The sequence below is a fragment of the Carcharodon carcharias genome, chromosome 4 (assembly GCF_017639515.1).
Source record: "Carcharodon carcharias isolate sCarCar2 chromosome 4, sCarCar2.pri, whole genome shotgun sequence".
Lineage (NCBI taxonomy): Eukaryota > Metazoa > Chordata > Chondrichthyes > Lamniformes > Lamnidae > Carcharodon > Carcharodon carcharias.
In genome coordinates, this window is record NC_054470.1 from 55,663,933 (window position 1) to 55,688,682 (window position 24,750).

Consider the following 24,750-nt stretch of genomic DNA (forward strand, 5'->3'; position numbering starts at 1 on the left):
TGCATGAATATGACATTACATTGTTCCCTCATACAATGTGCTCCATGTTATCTGCCCCATAGTATTTTATTATCCTTATTAATACTTCATTTCACTATACTGTAATCCCATTATTAATTTGAATATTTGCCTGTCTCTGCTCTAAAGAAGTTAATTGACGCCTCATTAACCACTTCCGGTTGGAATTGCTTTTAAAACTGTATGAATCTGTGCAGAAAGGAGGAGTCTTATGAATTTTAGTTCTGCGATATCACAGTCCAAGGTGTGTTATCTGTTTATGTATGCACTATTCATTTCTCAACATTTTAAATACCTGAGTCATGTTCCCCTTCAATCTTCCTTTATTTGGCGAGAACAAGCTCAAATTTTGTAGCTGGAATCTCGACATCATCCTTAAAAACATCCATGAAGCTCTAAATCCTATCCAATACAGGTATATCCTTTTAACATCTTCAACTTAACTGTATATTTTAGTTAATACCACATCCAAATTCCACCTTCGCTAACGAACACTGTTCAATGTGTATTTATGGGAGTTGAAACCATGGAGTTGGAACTTTAAACAGCTAAGCTAATCAGCTTTTTTGTTGCTGGTTTGATTCCAAGACAAAAATATATTCATTTCTGGGGCAAATGAGGACCTATGTCAAATCACTGGTTCCAATTTCCTCAGCCTCATGCTGGGTTTTAGTGCAACAGGTAAATTCAAATCATCAGCAGTTTACCATTTCACATAAAGAACTTAATTGGCTTTAAAGCGCTTTGAGATGTCTGACGGTTGTGAAAAGCCCAATATAAATGCAAGTCTCTCTTTTTTTTAATGTTCCTCTGCAATGTGGTTTTGAGTATATGCATCAAAAATGAACACCTTAGACTGTAAGAGGCTATGGTGAAGTTGAGGCCTATTAAATAGCCAACTAAATTGAACAGTTTCATTGAAACCCAGCAGAGGGCAGAGGAAGACTCGAAGCAGTAAGTCAAAATATCCTGAATTTCCGCACAACACTGTAGACAGAAATAAGATGTGAACCAAATTCTTTAGCTTTCTATCTGTCTATATAATATATACATTTAGTGACGGATATTAAGTTTTGGATCTATCTCACTTATATGCTGTCATCCTGAATATGATGACCGTAAAGCACTATTTTGTACAAATTGAAGCTCACCGCTGTGACAGTGCACAAATGGAATCAGCTGAGTTTCAGTCTGTCTCATATAGACCAAAGCAAGCCACAGTGTTTGGAACTGAATCCAAGCCAATGCTGCATTTCTTCCACAATTTACATTGTAAGAATCAATAGTGGGGTTGGGATGTTATATATTTAACCAACAGTATTTGTCTCGACTTATCTTCCATTTTGGGCACAACTTTACTGCTCCCATTAAATGCACATGGTAAGCACTATTACCCATTCTATAAATGGTATAAATTGTCACAGAACATTACTATGGTAGTATGTGGAATCATTAAACATTGTTTCTCATGGAAAGCCTGAATGCCCAACTCAATGTTGTTGCATGCTGTGCCCTATCCAATCGCAGTACACTCCAATAGGAAATATCTTAGCAGTGTAAAAGGATAATTATCAGAAGGGAAAAAAAATCATAGCTTGGATTCAAATTACATTTTTGGAAAAGATTTGTCTTTTCTAAAGATATACCTATTTTCAAAATTGGATCGATAAATGTAATGTAATTATTATTACAATCAGGTAATGCATTGTGAGGATAAAAGCACTGAGCCTCCTCTAACAAGATATAACAATGACATTGGCCTGATTTCCATGGAGGGGATGGGAAGACCAGTTGGGAAACTTGCCAAACTGACAGACCAGTCTCCTTTAAAAGGGGCCTACTGCCATATTTTCCCTCTAAGAAGATAGGGCGGGATGGATTTGGGCCTGCCGCATCTGGAGGCAGGCCTGAGGCAGCAACAGGGATGGGCAGATGGCTAAGCCAGAAATCTAGAATGCCCCCTCCATTTACTGAGATATTGGTACCATTTTAATGATGAATGTCAGGACCTCAAACATTCACCGCTGACCCCATCATGCTCCCTACATGCCCACTCATATTCCCTGTGCCCCTTCCTTGTGCGCCCCCCCAGTCTCACCCTCCACCCATGTATCCTCCATAGCCACTCACCCAGTATCAAACATAGGCAAACCTCAGGAGCCATTTCTTTGAAATAGCGATGAAAACAAAATAAACCTAACACACTAATAGACCTATCACTCAAACACAATAGAGAAAGCTCTCATTCATAAAACCCATTAAAACGTAAATCCCTTCAAGTGATCATAGAGTGACAGAGCTACACAGCACAGAAACAGGCCCTTCGGCTCATCATGTCTGTGCTAGCCATCAAGCACCTACAAAAACAAACATCTATTTCCCTTGTTGCATCAAAGACAGATAATCCCTCAATAACCTTTTCAAAGTGACAATCAAAAAGTGAACACAGCCCCCTGGTGAGATAAGTGGTTCAGGAGCTTTTGAAAATCAGCTAAAGTTTATAATGGACTCAGCTGTAATAATAAATCTTGAGAAATCTAAACAATGGAGTCTATTGAAATTTTTAAAAACAGATGTTTTTTTTTCTTTAAGCTCTACACAAGATGGCCTGTCAATCAATCCACTCCAGCTGCAGGTGCTTGTTTTTTTTTCCCTCTACCTGAAAGCTGTGGACTGTTTTGTTCTCAATTTGAAAGGCTGGGGATTTAAATCACTTCAAATTATTACACGGAAACAGACCTTAAATCCACCCTTCATAAGCACATACACCTCCTGCATAAAATTGTGGATCCTACACAGCAGGTTAAAGCCACTGGACCAACGAAAATTGGTTCTGTTTTTATTCAGAAGTCAAATCAAATTGCCCTGCTGAGTTTGGATTTTCCACCTGTGTGACTCATGCCCCACCACTTTCCCCTTGCTGGCAAAAATTGTATCTGTCAGAAAATGGAGGCTGGACTTCTGCATCTGGGTCCTGCCTGGCATTTTTAAAGGCCTCCAAAATTGTCCTGACTCGGCAAAAATCCAACACGGTCAGTTACTATCATCACAGAGTATGATTGACAGTCGGCCTTACCCAAACAGCTAATACATACATATTAAGATCTCTGGACGAGGTTGGAAACTTCACCTTTTTCCAGAACTCTATTCAATCATGTGGTGTTACATCATTATTACATTAGCATCATGTGCTTCTGATGTTAACCCTTTACTCTACATCTCCCCCCAAGTCTTTATCCCAATTATATACATCCTCCTACATCTGCCCCAAAGTCTCAGACTTCACAGGGTTCATCTCGGAGGTGCCTTGACCAATCTGCCAGACCTTGTTCTGACCTCTTTCTGAGGTTGAGGACATTCCATATTTTCCCATCTGTCGGCATGAGTGTCCTTCTCCTGGGTGCCTGTAGAATTTTATTTTGTTTCTTCTTCTTTTTCTCCATCAGGATCTGATTAGTAAGCTCAAGTTTCTATTACTTTTCCTTCTAAGGATATTAAGGCACTGTCATTTCTTCTTATAGTTCCCTGGTCTGTCTCAATCCTGTATGATCTTTGTTGTTCAACTCTTTGGATTATTATGCCTTCTTTCCCTTGGCCTTGTATCCATACTCTCTACCCGGGCTCCAGCACTGATAGGTCTCATGCTCTATGCCTGAAGTTAAAGTTACAAGCCTATTTGTTTCTCTGTTCTCCCTCCCACTGTTTTACCCTCTTGTGGTCAGTCAAGGTAATATTAGTTTCTGCTGCAGAGCTGGAAGATGTGTTCCCAATCTGCTTCCTATTAACAACTCTGATGATGAGAAACCATTTTGTAGTGATGAGGTTTGGAAACTCAGAAGAGTTAAATTAAGATCTTCATTCTTCTTCATTATGTCTTTGATGATTCGTACAACTCTCTCAGCATCTCCATTCGCCTGAGGAGATCAAGGTGAGCTGGTTACGTGAATTAATCTGTATTCCTTTGTAACATTTTAGAATAATACATCAGCAAATGTAGACCATTGTCTGACACCACAATGTCCAGAATGCCATGTGTTGAATAAATTCTTTTCAGTGATTGAATAACTGCTTCCGCTGTGATGTTATGCTATCTGTTTATTTCAATCCACCTTGAGTATTAATCAATGACAATAAGGAATATCTTGCTTTTAAAATCAAATAAATCCATTCCCGTGTACTCCCATGGCCTTGATGGAAAAGTAGAAGGTGATAGTGATCCTTTTTGCTCTTGGCTTTTCACTGCACACTTAATATGATTAAAAATCATTTCTTCTATAAAATGAGTCATGCCTGGCCATCAGGCTGATTGCTGGGCTCTTGCACAACATTTTGCTATATCTAAGTGACCTTTGTTACAGACAGGAGAGAGACAGGCAAACTGTACTTAATTCCTCTCACTACTTGTCCTTAAGCAGAAGGTGTTTCAAATTATTTTTAAAGTATGCGGTGGTGTGTTTTCCCAAACCCTCAGTTTGTGTCATACAATGTACTAATAACCTGCAGCAAGCTCATGTTATGATTTAACTCAGAAGGTTAGTTTGTTTCACGTTCAAAGCATGGGGAGGAGTGTTCACAACTTCCCACGCCACTACACATACATGGAGTAAAAGCAGGGATAGTAAAAGGAGATTTACAACTATGGATAGTAACAGTATAAGAACCACAGAAATAAATATTAGTTCACATGATTTCCAGGGTCCAGGATCAGAGTCCAATGAGGAATTATTTCAGAAAGTTTGAGTTCAGCTGGCCGAAGACTGGAGTTGTAGAATTTACTTTACAGTTGGTGCTGATATCATAGGTTGAAGTAGGTACACAATGACTGGGTTGGTTCTGCAGCAGAGACAGGATTGAGGAGCAGACTGTTGTTCTGCCTGGAGGGCTACTTCTTGGTGGTTCACCAGTTGGATGTTAAACTGTAGACCACCTGTGAGGCTAAAGGTGTAATATTAAAACTGTCCAAACAGGCCAGAGGCCTGAGTCATGTGACATGTCAAATTAATAGTTATTTGCAGTGTAACAATCAGTTTCTGTCTTCTGGCCAGAATTCCATTGCTCCTCCTTAGGAGTGAGACAAAATGTTTGTCAGCATTTCTTCCAGTATAATGAATTTCAATCTCTCTCTTTTGTGACTGTTCCAGTTGGAGGAGCCAGTTCATCTGCACCCCGTCTGCTTTCATCAAGGGGTTTGTACAATGAGGTGTGAGATTCCACAGATTGAGTGGGGAATTATTTTGTTCTTGTAATTCCTGGTGGTAACACTCAGAACAGATGGCCAACATTGTGTCATGTGATTTGTAGGAGCCATCCTTCATGGTTCAGCAGAAAATCCGTTTTTTTTAAATGGCAATAAAAATACCATTTTGAATATACTGTGTTAGATATTTTTCATGTCGTAGGAACACAACACCCTGGTGAAGTCTTTGAAGAATATCAAGCCGAAGAATTTTTGGAATGACTATTCTGCAATTAAAAACTCAGAGATCATCAAAGATTGTGAGATACTCTCTCTGTTCAAAGTACCTCCATAGGCAGGATTGTTAGGAGGACAAAAGCAAAATACTGAGGATGCTGGAAATATAAACAAAAACACCTGGAAAAACTCTACTGAGTTTTTCCAGGTATTTTTGTTTTTGTTAGGAGTATAGTCTGGCGATACTTCCAGACGGTATTTTCTGATCTGGACACATTTGTCATCTTGTTCCTGAGCTTGTTTTTTCTCCCGCAACTTCTTTGCAGTAGTCGGTGGGTAATGAGAGATGTATAAGCTTCCACCTCCTCAATGAAATGCAAATTCTCTAGATTGGTTCCTTCAACAGGTATCCTAGATAGCGTATCTGCTGTCATTTGGTACTTCCCATCACATAGTCCGAGAATTTCCCGTACACCCATATTGCTGCTAATGCTTCCTTCTTAATTGTAGCATATCTTTTCTCTGTGCCTGTGAGTGATCTTGAGGCATGGTAAACTGATTTACCTTTACTGTCTATCTCTGTACTTGAAATAATCTTGCACCCAGACATGTAGATGATGCATCTGCTGTTACTATGGTCAGTAGTTCTGGGTCGTAATGTACTAAAATTTCCAAGGAAGCTAAAAGATTTTTGATTTTATCAAAAGCATTTTTCTGGGCCACATTCCAGCACCACTGTTGACCCTGTCTCAACAGCTGTCTCAAAGGTTTGTTGACCTCTGTTAAATTTGGTAGGAAATTCCCTACTTGACCTTGACTTTGTCCAAGAGTTGGTGGGGGGCTTTCCTCGATATTATGAGACCAATTGCTTTAGTATCAGCTCTTAGCATAATATGATACTTCGTCTTCAGTTTTCCCAAGGCTAAATAATCTTGGAAATTTATTCCTGAAGGTACTGCTGTAATGCTCATCAGCAACTTTATCATCTTTGTGGATTAGTTTCAGATTTAAGCAAGCCTTCCTGCTTAGTAAGAAAATTCTTGATTCTGGATGACAGACAGATGTTCAATAGAATATCTATCTCTGTACTTCAATTTTGCCATCTGTTGGCCTATCACTTTTAGTGTGGTCCTATCTGGACCTTGTAACTTGAGAGATGAAGTCTGTACTGTAATGTACTTAGGCCATTTTACTTTGTCAGATAAGGCAGAAATACCTGCCCCTGTGTCTAATTTAAACTCTGTGTGGTGTCCATCCACTACGAGTTTAATACTCCAGTATTTATTTTCTGTTTCATTTACTTCACCTAGGAAAGTTTTTTTTATCCTTTTTCTATGGTTCTTCCACTTCTTGTATGTGGTTTAGCTTTAAAATTTTTTTCCTTACTGTTTCAGGTTGCCAGCATTTTAGATTGACAGACTGTTTTAAAATGTCCTATTTTTACACAGTTGGGACACTCTGCTCCTCCTACTGGGCATTCTTCCTGGTTGTGCAGGTTTTTCTTGTCGCACCAAGAGTATTTCAAGATGGTGGTTGGCATGCTTTTCCCTGTTTTCATGTGCTTCTGCTTTGGTGCGCTTTCCTTCTGCTACATATTGAATGGCCTCACTCAGTTGTTTCCATGGGACCTCACCTTCTTCATGAATAAATGTTCTTTTTTGTTTTCTGAGCTCAGTTTGTGTTGCAATTTGTACTGCCTTGATTAAAGTTAAATCCTCTCCGTCTTCAGGAGATCTGATAGACTTTCATCCAAGACCTCAAAGACTATTCAATCAGGAATAAATTCATCCCTCAATATTCAACAGCTGCAATTTTCAGCCAGCCTGTCTAGATCATTGATGAACGAATACATGCTCCCACCTGGCCTTTTCTTTCACTCATTAAATTTAGCCCTTTCTATGATTAAATTTCTGTGAATGATGAAATATGAATCAAATGCTTGCACACTTCTACTTAAGAAGTTGAAGTCTCATTCACCTTCTGCCTTGCTATTACATCATTGGCAATAGCTCCAACTGCATAGAGTAATATACTGACTTGCTCCTTTTGCTCTTTTTTGTGCAAACCAGAAGTATTTCTATATCTGGAAAGCCTCTTTTTTTTTCAGTTGTCCCAGTGCTGAGTCTGTTATGAGCCTTCAGCGCTCTAGAATGGTTCTGGGAGTGGTAGTGTGGATTCAATGCTTATACCAGGTTCTGGAATAGTTGTTGGTTGGTCTGTGCTCACTGCTGTCTGGACTCTGGGTCTGTGTTTCAGCTTGCATCTGCTGCACCCACGATGCTCTGAAGTTTTGATGAGCTTTTGAATCTGTTGAATAGTTGATCAGTTGAATAAAGGCAACTACAGAGGCATGAGGGAGGAGCTGGCCAGAATTGACTGGGAGATGAGCCTAGCAGGAAAGACAGTGAAAAAGCAATGGCAGGAGTTTCTGGGAGTAATTTGGGAGACACAGCAAAAATTAATCCGTGGGAAGAAGAAGCATACTAAAGGGAGGACAAGGCAACCATGGCTGACAAGGGAAATCAGGGACAGCATAAAAGCTAACGAGAAAGCATACAATGCGGCGAAGAGCAGTGGGAAACCAGGGGTTTGGGAAGCCTACAAAGACCAACAGAGGACAACTAAAAAAGAAATAAAGAGGGAGAAGATTAAATATGAGTGTAAACTAGCCAGTAATATAAAAGAAGATGGCATGAGTTTCTTTTGGATATATAAAGGGTAAGAAAAAGGCAAAAGTGGATATTGGGCCACTGGAAAATGACGCTGGAGAAGTAGTAGTGGGGAACAAAGAAACGGCAGAGGATCTGAATAGGTACTTTGCGTCAGTCTTCACAGTGGAAGACACGAGTGATATCCCCAAAGTTCAAGAGAGTCAGGGGGCAGAGGTGAGTATGGTGGCCATCACCAAGGAGAAGGTGTTAGGAAAACTGAAAGGTCTGAAGGTGGATAAATCACCTAGACCAGATGGATTACACCCCAGAGTTCTGAAGGAGATAGCTGAAGAGATAGTGGAGGCGTTAGTGGCGATCTTTCAGGAATCACTGGAGTCAGGGAGGGTACCAGAGGACTGGAAAATCACTAATGTAACCCTCCCTTTTTAAGAAGGGAGTGAGGCAAAAGACAGGAAATTACAGGCCGACTAGCCTGACCTCAGTTGTTGGTAAGATTTTAGAGTCCATTATTAAGGATGAGATTTCAGAATACATGCAAGTTCATGGTAAAATCAGCCAAAATCAGCATAATTTCATTAAGGGGAGGTCATGCCTGACAAATCTGTTAGAATTCTTTGAGGAGATAACGAGTAGGTTAAACAAAGGAGAGCCAGTGGATGTTATCTACTTGGACTTCCAGAAGGCCTTTGACAAGGTGCCGCACAGGAGATTACTCAGTAAGATAAGAGCCCATGGTGTTAGAGGCAAGGTACTAGCATGGATAGAAGATTGGCTGTCTGGCAGGAGGCAGAGAGTCGGGATAAGGGGGTCTTTCTCAGGATGGCGGCCAGTGACTAGTGGAGTTCCGCAGGGGTCAGTGTTGGGACCACAACTTTTCACTTTATACATTAATGATCTAGATGAAGGAACTGAGGGCATCCTGGCTAAGTTTGCAGATGATACAAAGATGGGTGAAGGGACAGGTAGTATTGAGAAGGCGGGGAGGCTGCAGAAGGATTTGGACAAGTTAGGAGAATGGGCAAAGAAGTGGCAGATGGAATACAATGTGGGAAAGTGTGAGGTCATGCACTTTGGTAGGAAGAATAGAGGCATAGACTATTTTCTAAATGGGGAGCGAATTCAGAAATCTGGAGTGCAAAGGGACTTGGGAGTCCTAGTCCAGGATTCTCTTAAGGTTAACTTGTAGGTTGAGTCGGTAGTTAGGAAGGCAAATGCAATCTTTGCATTTATTTCGAGAGGACTAGAATATAAAAGCAGAGATGTGCTGCTGAGGCTTTATAAGGCTCTGGTCAGACCACTTTTAGAATATTGTGGGCAAATTTGGGCCCCATATCTCAGGAAGGATGTGTTGGCCCTGGAGAGGGTCCAGAGGAGGTTCATGAGAATGATCCGAGGAATGAAAGGCTTAACATATAAGGAACGTTTGAGGACTCTGGGTCTATACTCGATGGAGTTCAGAAGGTTAAGGAGGGATCTGATTGAAACTTACAGAATACTGAAAGGCCTGGATAGAGTGGACGTGGGGAAGATGTTTCCATTAGTAGGAGAGATCAGGACCCGAGGGCACAGCCTCAGAGTAAAGGGTAGACCTTTCAGAAAAGAGATGAGGAGAAACGTCTTTGGCCAGAGAGTGGTGAATCTATGGAATTCATTACCACAGAAGGCTGTGGAGGCCAGGTCATTGAGTGTATTTAAGACCGAGATAGATAGGTTCTTGATTGGTAAGGGGATCAAAGGTTACGGGGAGAAGGCAGGAGAATAGGGTTGAAAACTTATCAGCCATGATTGAATGGTGGAGCAGACTCGATGGGCCGAATGGCCTAATTTCTGCTCCTATGTCTTATGGTCTTATGGTCTGTTCTTTTCATGCTTTTTTTAAGGACATCTTGATTTGTCAGATCGGTAACTAGTTCTTGGAATTTTTTTCTGGGTCTTTTACTCATTGTAATCATGATTCATCATGTGTTCAGGTCTAGATGAGGTTCTTTGGATCTGAATATTCTCCCAAAATAAGCTGCTCAAGACTATAGTTCGCTAAAATCATAACTCTCTATTTACAGGTAACATGTACATATTTAGACCTCAACACAAGTTTGGAACTTCTCCTATCTTCAGATCTGTGTTACTCAATCATGTGGTGTCACATCATCATTACATCAGCATCATGTGCTCCTTTACTCGACAATACCCTTTCAAAATTGTCTTCTCACAAGTCTCAATGTCTCAAAATGCATTACACACAATTAATAACTTTGAAATGTGGTTGCTGTGTTTTTTGTAGGGAACCACAGTATTCTACAACTGTCTGAAAAGCTAAGTATTATTTTCTTACTTTGTGCTCTGGCAGAGCCATACCTGGCAATAGCAACTATTGGAACACTGGGAAATGGTAAACTCTACACACCTGAATATGCACACCCCCATTCTAGAACACAAACTCAGAAGACTACAACTTACATTTTACCTGATATTTAAATAAGAGCTGAAAAAGACAAATTTAACTTTTCAAGTATAAACTCAGATTTTTGTTCCTAGACCTGGTGTGCAGAGATGAAAAAATTCCAGGCTCCATGAATCCAACCTCTAAAAATGGTTGCCTGAACTTTGGCCCTCATCTGATGGGTTTGTGCTAGTGACCATGGTTGCCCATGCAGAGACCGCAGTATGAAGGAGACCCCTAACAGGTGCCTGTGCAATAAGGCAGGCCATCGTGCTCCTCATTGGCATTTAGAAAGAGAAATATATAGCCTGCCTCCAACTCCTCCTTGGCAACACGAGGGCATTTCATAGGAAAGTGTGAGAGGAAAGGGCGCCATCTCGCCTACAGCACTAACGGGTGCACCGTGTTACACTTTCCACATTTTATATAGCACATTTGAGAACTTCTTGAATATATTTACTTATACTTGTACATGACTTGGTGTGTGTATGTACACTAGAGAGCTCAAAAAGAATGGTAATATTTTGAAGGCGGCTCCTACCAGCAATAATGAGGCCGACATGCTGAGGCCCATCTCGATGCTGAGGCCCATCTCGATGCTGAGGCCCATCTCAATGTGCCGTCAACAGAGTCAAAGGCATTGACTGCTTTGTGAGGCGTTGGAGGGCTTCCTCCTTCTCTGCTATGTCACATAAGATTCCAATGTTCAAAAGCTCAAGCACTGAGATGCTCCTTGTATCTTTTATTGCCCATCAAGCTTGCCTTTAAGGGAGGTTTAATTATCAGACTCCACAAACAGTTGCTGGGCTGCAGGTGCATCTCAAACATGAGAGCTGGGTGCAAGGCATTCATCTGCACTGCAGTGTTACACATTGACCTGGGTATAGGCAACACAACTTGAGAGGCCGTGTATCGTTCAGGTCATATTGATTGTCTGCTGTGCCCACTGCTTTGGCTGCATTTGCATTCCAGGGGTCACAAGATGTGCTTTGTGTGGGAAGCAGACGTACATGGAAGCCAGGAATGTTGCATGTGGTGCCCACATCAGAAACTGGACCATTGGCCAGGATGGATGGTGTGCAACTTCTTTCAGAGAGCTGTTGTTGCTGTTATGGGCTCCTTATGTACGAGATGCCTTATCTGCATGTATGCTACAACATACAATCTTGTCATAATGTATACGGTTTAACTTCTGACATCACGTCACTCTCAGCATTGTGGGCATGGTTTGATTATGGAAAATTTGGTAGCATAGGGCCCTCATTTACAGTCAATGGCATTCATTGAAAGTCCTTGTTTTGGTCACAAACCACATGTGCATTTATTGAGTGGAAGAATTTCTAGTTGGCAAAGGTGCCCACATGTTAAATTGGGACCTTTTTGGCAACATGGGTGTAATCATTAACACCCTGCACCTGAACCTTTGCCTGCTAATTGGGAAAAGGCTGTGGCTCTCTGCGCCTGAAACGCCAAATCTGCAGAGAAATCAATGTGATCCGCCACATGAGCAAGCAGGACATTAGTTACAGCCTTAATGCAGCTGTGTGCTGCTGTTTGGGATATACCAGACTGGTCTCCAGATGATCCCTGGAAGGATCCTTAAGCATATAAATTGAGAGCGATGGCTACCTTCACAGCCACTGGCAGGGCATGGGGGTCAATGGCTGTTGCTCAAGTCACTGCTGGACCACGCAACATATTTCTGTCAACCACCTCACGGCTTAGCCTCAGTCGCCTTTGACACTGTTCACCATCATATTGAGGTAGTATGTCCTAGGTCTGTACACCCTTCCCACAGGGTAGGACCTGGTTGTCCAGCCTCTCCTCCTTCTACTTCCTTGTGTACGGGCAGCAGCCAGTTCCTCCTGACCTTCTACCCTCCCTCTGGCTATTCACAGAGACTATCTCCAATGGCATTTATGTGCAAGGGTGTCATGCCCATCTTCTATGTTCCTTTGCACAAAGGGCTATGTGCCCTACTCCAACACAAAGTTCTCCTTGGTATCTGGGTGCACGAGTCGGTAAGGGCAAAAATAATTGACCTGTGAGACGAGGAGCCCCACCCTTCTACTCCCATAGGTTAAGGGAAGACAATCGGAATTTGTTTTGTGCCACTTCTGGCCCATGAATAAAATTTTAAGGCTATTTCCACAGGGGTACTCTAACTCTCCAAAATGGTCCCCAGGCTGTCCAACAGAATATGCCAAGTACATGCTCTTAACCAGGTCTACTTTGCACACCTCGGGTTCTACCTTTCTGGCTACCAAAATCCGACTAGAATGCAGGCAGCTGCCGATGTAAATGGCCAGATGCGTGAAACATACCCACCTCCATTCCCACGCCTGTGGAATGGGAAGTGCCATGTTTGGGGCAGGGCATATGATTTTCAGCCAGTTTTGCAATTTTCACCACAACGGAGAGGGCCTACATTGTGACAAAAATCTGGGCGGTATTCTCGGTGTTATTTTTACTACCTGTCTAATTTTTGCAGGAAAGACAAATTGTTCAAAGGTGCAGCTCATGTGCTCACAACACTGATTGCTGCAGTTTGCACTTTCAATCAAAATTCAAGAAACAAGGCTCTGTGGTCAGCAGTATGAGAAAGTACGTTTAAACATTTTGAAAGTGATTTCCATTGCAAAAGTTTGAAACATTTTGTAACAAATGGCACAAGAAAGAAAACATCTTTGGCATGAGAAAGAAAACATCTTAGCAGATAGATTTCTTCGGTTGGCATGAAGGACAGATCACTTGGTGACATAGTATCTGTGCCATTAGCTCATCATAATCTCAAAATAGAATTGATAACATCACAAAGACAAAAGTGACCTTTGTGAAATCTGTTTATTTCCTTTTTACACTATGAATTGTGGGGACATTTTTATTGTATTAAATCTATTAAATAGGTTAGCTCGGACTATTGGCCATTTTGATGTAGAGCCCGAGGACAGGATTACCCTTAGTCAGACACAAGAGAAACAATGCAAGCTATAACAGAGTCAAATAGAGAACCGTATTATAACTGCATACATTAAAAATTAACATTGTTCATAGAATTTGTTAACAAAATAATAATACAAGATAACAACTTATACATACATGTACTATATATATATATGTGTATATATAAAGTAACATTATAAAATAAACTATGACACTGAGGCACATGAAATATTAGATCAAATGACCAAAGACTTGGTGAAACAGGTCAGTTTTACGGAATGAAAGGAGGAAAGCCAGGTAAAGAGGTGAAAGATGTAGGGAGAGTATTCCAGAGCTTAAGGTCAATGCTCTTTGTTTAGATAGTTGGATAAAGACTAGCTGAACTTGCACAAACTACTGGTGTAGGAGTTGTTGTTAATTTATCTGGGCAGGGTATAATGGGCTTGTTTTACCCAGTGTTTAATTGGAGGAAATCGTGCTCATCCATGACTTAATAACAAACAGGTAGGCTGCCACCATAAAGTAGTTGAAGGAAAGGGTATAGAGGGAGAGAGCTGAGTTTGATGAGGATACACATGAAAACGGTCTTCATTGTTGAGGATGATGTTTCCAAAGGACAGTCTGTAGATGGGCAAGAGTTCACCAAGGATCCTTAAACAGTACCTTCCAAACCCACGACCACCACCATCTAGGAGGACAAGGGCAGCAGGTACATGGGAACACCACCTGGAAGTTCCTCTCCAAGCCAATCATCATCCTGACTTGGAAATGTATTGTCGCTCCTTCACTGCCGTTGGGCCTAAATCCTGGAGCTCCCTTTCTAATGGCAGTATGGATGTACCTACACCACATGGACTGCAGCAGTTCAAGAAGGCAGCCCACCACCACCTTCTCAAGGACAACTAGGGATGGACAATAAACACTGGCCCAGCTAGCAAAGCCCATATCCCGTGAATGAATAAAAAAAAAGAGGAGTGGACAAAGCTGAATCATTGAGAATTCCTCAAGTGACCATGTGGAATGGAAGAGAAGTCTATTGCTAGAGATGCATTGACTACAATGAGACAGGTCGGAGTGCAACCATGGAAGGAAAGGCAGTTCCTTTGAGATGGGCCATGGAAGAGAGGTGGTGAAACAGAGTGGCATGGTTTACTGAAATATGCAGGATCATTCAGCAAGATTTGCAGCCACATGGATTTGACGGGAACCTCATGCCAATGGCCCTCAAGATCACCGTGGGGCTTAATTTCTTCGCCAGTGGTGGATTCCAAGGCTCAATGGGCAATAAATGTGGCATATCACAGGCTGCCATACCCAGGTGCATAAAGGAGGTGACCAATGCCCTCTTTGATCGTGCCAATGACCCCATCCCATTCTCCACAGATGATGACGGCCAGGCAGAAAGGGCAAGTGACCTTCAGGACCATTGCTGGTTTCCCTAGAGTCCAAGGGGTCATCAACTGCACTCATATGGCCAGTAAAGCTCCGTGGGACCAGCCAACTGCATTTGTGAATCACAAACACTTTCATTCCTTGAACATGTAACTCGTCTGACCACAGACGAAGAATCATGAAAGTCTGTGCTTATTTCCCAGAAAACTGTCATGTCAAATATTCTGGCACCACATGCAGCATCTGGAGCTTTTTGAGGCCCCAGCCCAGGGTGACAGCTAGATCCTGAGTGATAAGGGTGGTCCCCTCCAGACCTGCTTAATGACCCCAGAGAGGCATCCCCAGAATGCAGCAGAAGAGCAGTAAAATTAAGCTCACCTTCCACCAGAGCCATCATTGAAAATAACATTGGCTTGCTCAAAATGCACTTCCGTCGCCCTGACCAGTATGAAGCGGTTCTGCAGTAAGCACCACAGAAGGTATCATGAATAACCATGGTCTGCTGTGCAATGCACAACGTGGCCATGCAATATACAGACTTATGTTGCAACGGAACAAGTGTGAAGCGCATCACCCCATCGCAGATGATGATGAATTATATGAACCTGGGGAGGGGGCCATGAATCTGAATGACCCTTTAGTGGATGCCAGAGCAATGAAAAGAAGTGTATGGGACACTGGGGACAACTTGCTCTACGCACGGTTCGTCCAGTACTGAAACATCTCCATGACCATTGTCCCATGACTAGAGCTCCATTGCCTTCCTGGGATGTAGACCTAGACCTGCCATCCTCTCTTGCAGAGTAATCTATAAGTCTTGAATAGAAAGGGGAGCAGAGCTTTGTCATATACACTCACTAGTGAACACTTTTACAAAGGGCATTTGCTGCAAGGTATTAGCCTACCATGACCAATTAACCTGATCCTGTGCTATCTTTAAATAGTTTTGAGTGTACCTACACCCATCTCAGTCATACATGTTGAGAGTAAAGGAGCCAATCTCCTTTAGAGTATAAGGAAGTGGGGGAGAGGGCAAAGAGTGCAGCTGAACCTGCATCTTAAGCCACGTCCCACAGACTTGTGAGTACAAAACTGGAAACTTGCATGAATATTCAATAAAGATTGCATGAAAATGCAAAACATCTTCAACAATAAAAGCAATCTCCCTATCTCATCTGGAACCATCAAAGTGAGTCAATCACAAGGCGTGCCATTAAAGTTAACTCCCATTCTATAAAAGTCCCAAAAATATGATTATGTACACTTAAATATAGCAAAAAGAGTATATTGTGAATGTATTTACAAATGAAATATATTTGTAAAAGTTACTTGGGTCACCTTTGTTCTCATGATGTTTTAAACTTACGTTTCTGAAACTATGTCTAGGTGTGATCCCAAGGTCAAAAGCTGAGCTGGAGGCAAGTCTGCTCATTGTGCTGCTCTGTTGCCTTGGATGACCATGGCAGGTGCCCTCTAGAGGTCTGAGGCCTTGAGAGCTCCTGCCAATGGGAGGGTCTTCTGCACTGCTGCAGAGCCATTCCCCTCGGCCTCGCCTGCTGAAGCTATTGGGGCCGATGGTGGACAGAATGAGGCAATGTCGTTAACCCCGGGGGTGTCCTGAAATGAAGGCCTTGGGGCATATGTTACATGCTTCTCCTCCACCTCAGTGTGCGATGGCACCTCCCTGCCTCCCTTAGGGGAAGGGGCTCCTGGAGGGAGGCCCTGGTGCCTTATCCACCTCTCGCCTAGCAACTGCTGTATGGAACCCCTGCCTTGAGTGATAGAATGCAGGTCTGTACACATAGGAGGCAAATGCTGGACCTGGCTCCCCTTGGTGGTCACCACGCTCTCCATGGAGGAAGCCATGTGCTCACATGCTTGTGACATGACAGAACTCATGACATGCATGGATTCCTCCATATTACACACAAATCTGCACACAATCCCTGGCATCTCCATCATATTGTCCTCTAACCTGCTGCACATCCAGCAGGTTTCTTGTGGCCATGACCAGAGGCCCATCATCAGCGTGGGGCTCAGCAGGGGCCTGGACCCCAGCAGTCCTCCAATTGTCTGGAGACCCAGCTGTCACAGCCTCCCTCAGCTGTTGGGACATGCCTGTGCTTTACTCACCAGATTGTGTCCCTGAATCTAAAGGCAAGTCTCCACAGACTATGTGGGGGTAATTGTGCTGGCAGATGTTGATGAGGTAGGTGATGGAGCATCCTGTGGAGCACTGGCTTTATCACCCTCAGAGGTGGAGTCTTCTGGCTTGGCGATGTTGTGAAGCCTTGACCTTTGATGGATGTGACCTGGAGCGGAGAACAAACAGAACCATATTAAGAATCATCACAGCATGAGCACTTCATATCTTATCATGTACACTCTGTGTGTCCATATGCCATCACTGAGGTGGTTGCCTCTTCCTTTTTATACCTTGTCAACCCAGCCTCGTCATCTGCAAAGGACCTCCATCACTCTTCCCTAGCGATCCCAGTCGCATCTTCCTCAGCTGCTGTGAGGAGCCTTAGGTCTGCCACTCCTCTTCCTGTGCATCTCCTCTCCCTCATGTTATTGGTCTGCTCATCCTGCATGACTAAGTGCAGAGTTAATGACATGTCAGATGACACCTAATTCCTTTGTCTGCATGCATCCCCATTACCCATATGGCCCTGTCAGTCACACATTGCATCCAAACACACACAAAAGGCAAACTTCCACATGCTTTGGCCTCCATACCCCTGTGGCACTAAGGCTGATCACTCATTCGCTCTTCTGGCATAGCTTCCCACTGGCACATATACATTATTGATGGCCCCACAAGTGACTCCTTGCAAACATGTGACACTGACACTTACCATGGCAGATCGGAGTAGTTCGTTGACTCATTTCCTGCATTGGACCCAGATTCGGTTCATTAGCCCACCTGTTCTGCCACTTCCATCCAGGCCAACCTGGTCAGGCGGGAAGGCCTTCTGATGCCACCTGTGGGAAAGAACACCTCTTTCCTTTCCCTGACTGCCTAGAGGAGAACTGGTAGGGAGACAGGTCTGTGGCGAGGCTCAGGAGGGGATTGACAGTGAGGTGGGGGTTTAGGTTGAGGAAACAGCAGTAAGGAGAATGATGGGGAGAGGAGTTTACAAGGTGGGAGGGCTGAGGATTCTGGGTTGCCACTTAATGAAGTTGACAGGATTCTTGAATTCCAGAAGACCACTGGGCCGTCCTGGCAGCAATGCAGAGCCTCCATATTTGGCCAGGAGGGTCATCAATAGCTTCTCCATAGCTACAGCATTGTTTACGGGCACTAATGAGATGCTTCCCTGCCACGGAATCACACATGTCTCCCATGCACACAGCTGGCACTTTAATTATAGTCGCTTAGGGAATGGGAAGAAGCAAGAGAGCAGGACTGACATACACCTCCGGTTCCACCATTGTGAACGGGATTCCACAGTTAAAATTCTGCCATTAGCTTAAATCCCAGCTGTTTAGTTTATATTCATTCCAATTTGAATTATGTGTTGTGTGTGGTTCAGTCTTTGCAGAATTATATGTCTTAGGCAATCAGTTTTAAATGAACTGTGTCTAAAATTATTCTGATCTGGCTCACCTAAACAGCTTGATTCCCATTCTTGTTAGCCTTCTGTCCTACCTTCTCCACACTCTCAGTCTCCTCCACCAACACCGGACATGCGTCAGACAGTAATTGGATATCATCTGATACATGCACTGTTTGGAGGACAAGGTGCCATGCAAACACTACAGCATATTGAATTCACTGTGGATCAATAGTTCTGGGCTCAGTTTGATACGACATATACAGTAGGATAACAGTTTAAGGACAGCAAAGAAACTTGGCTTGCATTCAGCTGGAAGAAAGCAGTAACACAAGTGTATATGGCATTGCTATTTTGCTTGGATTTGTCAATTGATTAAATGATTTTTGTTAAAAAGAAATCTTAAGTTTGAAAGATCATATTTTCTGGATTTATTTCTTATGAAGTTTCATATGTCTTCAAAGGTCATCATTGCATTGATCATTTTGTTTAACCAGGAATACTGGGTTTAAAAATGTAATTTTTATGTAATTGGAATTTGTGCAGTCATCAATTTCACAGCTCTCATGGAACATTGTACTTTTCGGCATTTAATATCCATTGCTTGATTGTAACATTTGAATTACAGCTCTATCCATACATATATGACAAAAGTATCTTTAAGAAGTCCTGGACTGCTGGAATAGTTAAGTGAGACAACATTCTTTTACCTCTGAAGCATCTCAAAGGTGACTAGGCAAGAATGGTAAATGGTAAATGCCAGCTTTGCCAGTGGTGATCTCATCCCAAGTTTGCCACCAGTCAGGGATGAAGGTGAAAGTTTTCTACTTCATGCTGCTTTGAAGCGAATGAGTTTCACCAGTTTGAATTCTGTGGGCTGAACTTTCCAGTGAACATTGGGACTAAATGTAGGTTCTGACCCCAATGGTGTCTGAGTCCTGCCCGCCTGCACAATCTTCCTGGAGGCATCCCCTTAATGGGCTGCCTCCAGGAGCTCACCCAATTAAGGACTGTGGCTGGGCTGATTGACGAGCCAGTCAGAGTGCTTCAGGCAGCTGGTAGCCCAACTGGGAGAGAGGCACCGCTGGTGGAGATGGGGACCACAAGGATGCAGAAGATGGAGGCACCCTTTGGAAAATGGTAAAATTTTTAAAAGCATTGCCTGACCATCACTATGGAAGTGAACCCCTCAGCAGGATGGCCTCCGGCTGCAGCCATAAGCCTCTGATATCTGCTGCTCTGGGAGGGGATATTTTAAAGGATGGGTTCATTAGCCTTGGGTCTGTCGAAGGGACGCTTCCTCCAGGCAACAGCCAGCTTCGGCCTCTGTGCGGGATCCAATCACTGTCAGGAAGAACCCAGTCTCAAATCCAATTTGCTCCCAAATAAGCACTTAATTAATCTTAATTAGCTACTTGCCTGACCAGTGCCGATCAGACCCCATCTCTGGCACAAGATCAAGGCCTGAATTTCACACTTGGCGTGCGTGCGAAGTTGGCAGGCCCAGAAGCGGGTTGAAAGCTTCTTTTCACTGGTCAGAGGGGCCGGGAGGGTGCAGGAGCCTGTTGGGCACCGGGTCCAATGGTGACCCAGTGGGGGATTCAAAAGCAGCAGAGGCAGCTCCCTGAAGGCTTCCAGGGGACACAGAGGGAGCTGTCTAGCTTAAGGAAGAAACATTTGTGTGGAATAACAATGGTATCTGCACCTGCTGGGCACGCCAGGTGGGAGTGCAAGACCGGTGGGCACTCATTCCACTGTTCTCGGATGAGTGCCTGGAATCCTTGTGGAGGAGATCAGTGCCAGGCGGGGCATCTTGGTATCCAGGGATGGCAGGAGGAGGCCACCACATCTAACCAAGAAGGCATGGGCAGAGGTGGCAGCTCAGGTCAGTGGCCATGATGTTGTGAGGCTCACATGGGCGCAGTGCCATAAAAGGTTCAATGATCTGCTGCGCTCAGCAAGGGTGAGTACCTAGCTGGCATGGAGGTTTGTGGAGAAGTGTTAATGGCTGGCTGTGGTGCTCAGTGGTGTAAGGGTTTGAGTGCCAACTGTCACTGACATCTGCACCAGCCGAGACAGTGAGCTCCAGCTGCTTGGCCTGGTTGCTTTGCGGGTTGAGGGCCCTGACTCGGATGTGCCCCGCAAGGTGTTCCTCAAGTGGGGTTGGCCAGGCTGCAATGGCGCTGCAGGTAGAGAGGGACTAATCAATATTCCTCTGTCCTTTCAGAAGAAGAGAAGCCATAACACCATCGAGAGGTTAAGGACAGGATAAGGCCCCCCAAACTTGATGGATACCCTGGAGATGAAGTGCCAACGCCCAGCTCGGCCCACTGGTCATGGAGAGGCAGGGATCTCTGATGAAGATAAGAGTGCAGTGCACAGATGTGAGAGTGTCGGAGTGTGTAAACACTTGTGTTGTCTCATCTGAAATGAAAACTTCAAACTTTCAAACCTTGAAAGGCGATGGCACCAAGATGCAGATCTCCATTGTCTCACCAGTCTGCCTAGCATGCACAGTGACAGTGTGATGACTGGTACTAATGACATGTTGCTTTCCTCCCCTAGAATCACCATCCAGCTAACGATTGCAGGACCCCGAGGAGCCACCCTTGACTCTGGAGGACTGATGCCCGTCAGATGCACCTGCTTCATACCAGCTCTCTGCGCCAGGCACCAGCACAAGTACAAGCAACTCTGTGGGCATTAGATCATCGGCAACAATGTTAGTGCACAGTGGGGAGGGCACAGCACACGCATGAGAAGCAGGCAGAGGCAGAGTGCCCAGGGCACCAGCAGTCAGAGGACTGTTGGAGACCAGGACCAAGATGCAGCGCTTGCAAACATTTGGTTAAATCACCGTGAGCACAAGAGGGACTTTTCATGGGTGATCTTCCATTCTGCCATTATTTGTTAAGTTGTTTGCTGGTGTGACTGTTAACACCTTTTAATATTATGTTCATTATCTGTAAGTGCCATGAGCATATAATTATTGCTTTTGTGTTAATGGCCTGAGTATGTTCACTTGTTTTATAGTTACAGGGCACGCAAGTATCTCATACTGCATGTGAGGGGCTCTAAACTTTATAGCACAGGTACTGAGTGGATTTTGGGTTCAATGGAATGGGTCATTGTAAACATCCAGTAAGGAGGCGGTGCCCCTGGCATAAGGTGGAAGCAGTGCCTTGGCAGCTGAGCTGAAGGTGAGGTCAAATCAAGGCCTCCCTTGTGTCCTTGCCTCCACTCCTCACCCTGGTCTTCCCCAGGGTCCTCTTCTGATCCACCACTGGAGTCATCATCTGTGGCCTGTGGAGCTGCTTCAAAATCCCCATCCTCCAGTAGGTGCTCTCTTGCTAGAGCCAGATTGTTGAGACTGCAGGATGCAATGACTATAAGATACACCTGCTCTGGAGGATCTTGCAGTGTTCTGCCCTTGTGGAGGCATCACTCCTATTTTACCTCTGCTCTGCTTCTGTCCTTGGGTGCCAGAGAGGCATCATAAGGCACCTTTTGAATGTATAGCCCTTGTTACCCATCCAGTTGAGCAGGAGAGATGAACAGCCTTTGCTCCTATGATGTCAGAGGATGTATGCCAGGGTACCTTGCACAGACTTGCAGACTCTGCATTCTGTGGTCACACACTATCCAGATGTTCATGGAGTGAAAGCCCTTCCTGTTGATGAAGGCACCCGGCTGATCTGTTGGTACCTTGATGGCCATGTAGTGCAGTTGATGGCACCCTAAATGCGGGGGAATCCAGCAATCGCAGCGAAGCCTCTGGCTCACTCAGCCTGGCTGTGCTCATCCCCCCAGTAATGAATAAATGTCATGAACAGAGCATCAGTGACCAGCTTGACACAACTTGTGGACAGCTGATTGGGACACTCCACTAATATCCCCCACTGACCCCTGGAAAGAGCTGGAGGCATAGAATTTGAGGGCCACTGTGACCTTTAGAGTCACTGGCATGGGGTTTCCACCCACACAGTTGGACGTGATCTCCAGCCCAATCATCTGACATATAGAGGCCATGGCCTCCCTGGAGGTGGAGCCTCCTTCGGCACTGCACCTCTGACATGTTGAAATAGCTGCATCGCTGCCTGTCCCTGCTGGCAGTAGGATAGTGGCGTCTTCTGTGGCCCCTTCCACCTTGGAATCCCTGCGGACCCTGTGCCTCCTGTGCCTCTCCTTGCACAGGTCACTCCCTTGGAGCTACCTGTGGACACCTGGCTCGCTCTCGCTTCTGCCCGTCTTCCTTCTCAGAGGAAGTGCCACCAGTAGAGTCAACAATACCCATTACTAGAGGAACAGAAAGCCCCCTGGTGACTGGAAGGGTCAACGTGGTATAAATCCTCCTGGGGCCTTGGAGACACCATTGTTGAAGGCTAGCAATGCAAGGTTTGAAGCTCAAATCAGAGCAATCAGCAGCAAACTATCTACTAAACTCTGCACAACTCAATGGCAATGCTCCAGACCCATTTTATCGCATCCTTGGATGGCAATTTGAAAAAAACGTTCTGCCCACCTGCCCGTGCGATGAGCGTGAGAGCGCACAGGCAAAGTAATAGACTTTTTAATGGCCTCAATTGGCCCTTTAATTGTTGGTGGGTGCGGCTCTGACTTCCACATGCCACTGCCGTACTCAATATTGCACACATGGGCGATGACAACAGGGCGCATGCCTGATGTCATTCCATGCAATTTCAGGTGCAGGCGTCCTACCTCAGAACCTAAAATTCAGGCCCAGTAGGATTGTTTACTCAAGAATCTGGGTATAAAATATAACATGGTTGCAAGAAGTAGGAAAACTGGTCCCACTGTTTCATGAAATTCATAGAAAACATAGAAAATTTTAACACAGAAAGAGAACATTCGGCCCATTATGTCCTTGTCAGTTGACGAAGGGCTACCCAGACTAATCCCACCTTCCTGTACTTGGTCTATTTCCCTGCAGATCACAGCTCTACAAGTCAACATCCAAATACTTTTGAAATATATTGAGAATCTCTGCCTCTACCATATAAGTGAGTTCTAGGTTCCTACCACCTGGGTGAAAAAAAAGTTCCTCATCTCCCCTCTAACTTTTCTACCAATTACTTTAAACTTATGAGTCTTAAATCTATGATGTTTTTGAATTAACTGCAAAAGTAAATTGGTCACCCCTATTTACTCTATCTATATCCCTCATAATTTTATATGCCTCAATTCATCCTTCTGCCTCCTCTGTTCCAAGGAAAGCAATGGCAGTATGTCCAATTTTTCCTCATAGCTAAAATTTTCCAGCCATGATAACATACTCGTAAATCTCCTCTCCACCATTTCGAGTGCAACATCTTCTTTCCTGTAATGTAGTGATCAGAACTGTATGCAGTATTCAAGCTGTGGTCCAACTAGTGTTGTAAACAGTTCAAGCACAATCTCCCTGTTCTTATATTCTCTGCCTCACCTAATAAAGGAAAACATGCCATATACCTACTTATATCGACCTGTACCTTTAAGGATCTGTAGACACTCCAAGGTCCCTCTGTTTCTCCACATGACCAAGTATTCTCTTACCTTGTTGCACCTCCCAAAATGCACTTCCTCACACTTCTTTGGATTAAATTCTATTTTTCATTTCTCCGTCCAACTGACCAGACCACCTATATCTTCCTGCAGGCTAAAGCTTTCCTCTACACAGTTAACCACATGGCCAATTTTTGTATCATTCGCAAAATTCATTACCATGCCTCTACATCTGAATATAAACTGCAAAAAGCAAGTGACTGAGTATTGAGGCCTGCAAAATCTCATGGGTAATGGACTTCCAGTCAAAAAAACACCTATCAACCACTACACTTTGTTTCCTGCCACTAAAGCCAATCTTGGATCCAATTTGTCACAGTCCCTAAGATTGAAAAAGACTTTTTGTCTTGAAAACAGTGTCTCTTTAGCTACTTTAAAAATAGGTCAATGCAGAAAAAAGCCAACACTGGGTTACATCCGAATAGTTCATTTGAAATTTTGGGAATCACTAATCTTCATCTCTTTTATTGTACAGTTCAATTGGGGTGCTTGTTAAACGCTGAAATTCTCCAACTCAAGTCATGTGGTATTTTTAAGCAAATGAACCTTGATTAATAAAACTAATGATGACATCATATCATTACCACACTTGTTTGACTTTTTAAAAAAATTTACATTCGCACTCTATATAATAGTATATGTATTTTAATTGCTACGTTTTCAGTTTAGGTTTTATCTCATTATATCAAGCATTACATTTTTCTAAATTTAAAAGTAAATAATTAGTGTCAGATGTGATCCCTGAAGCAATGA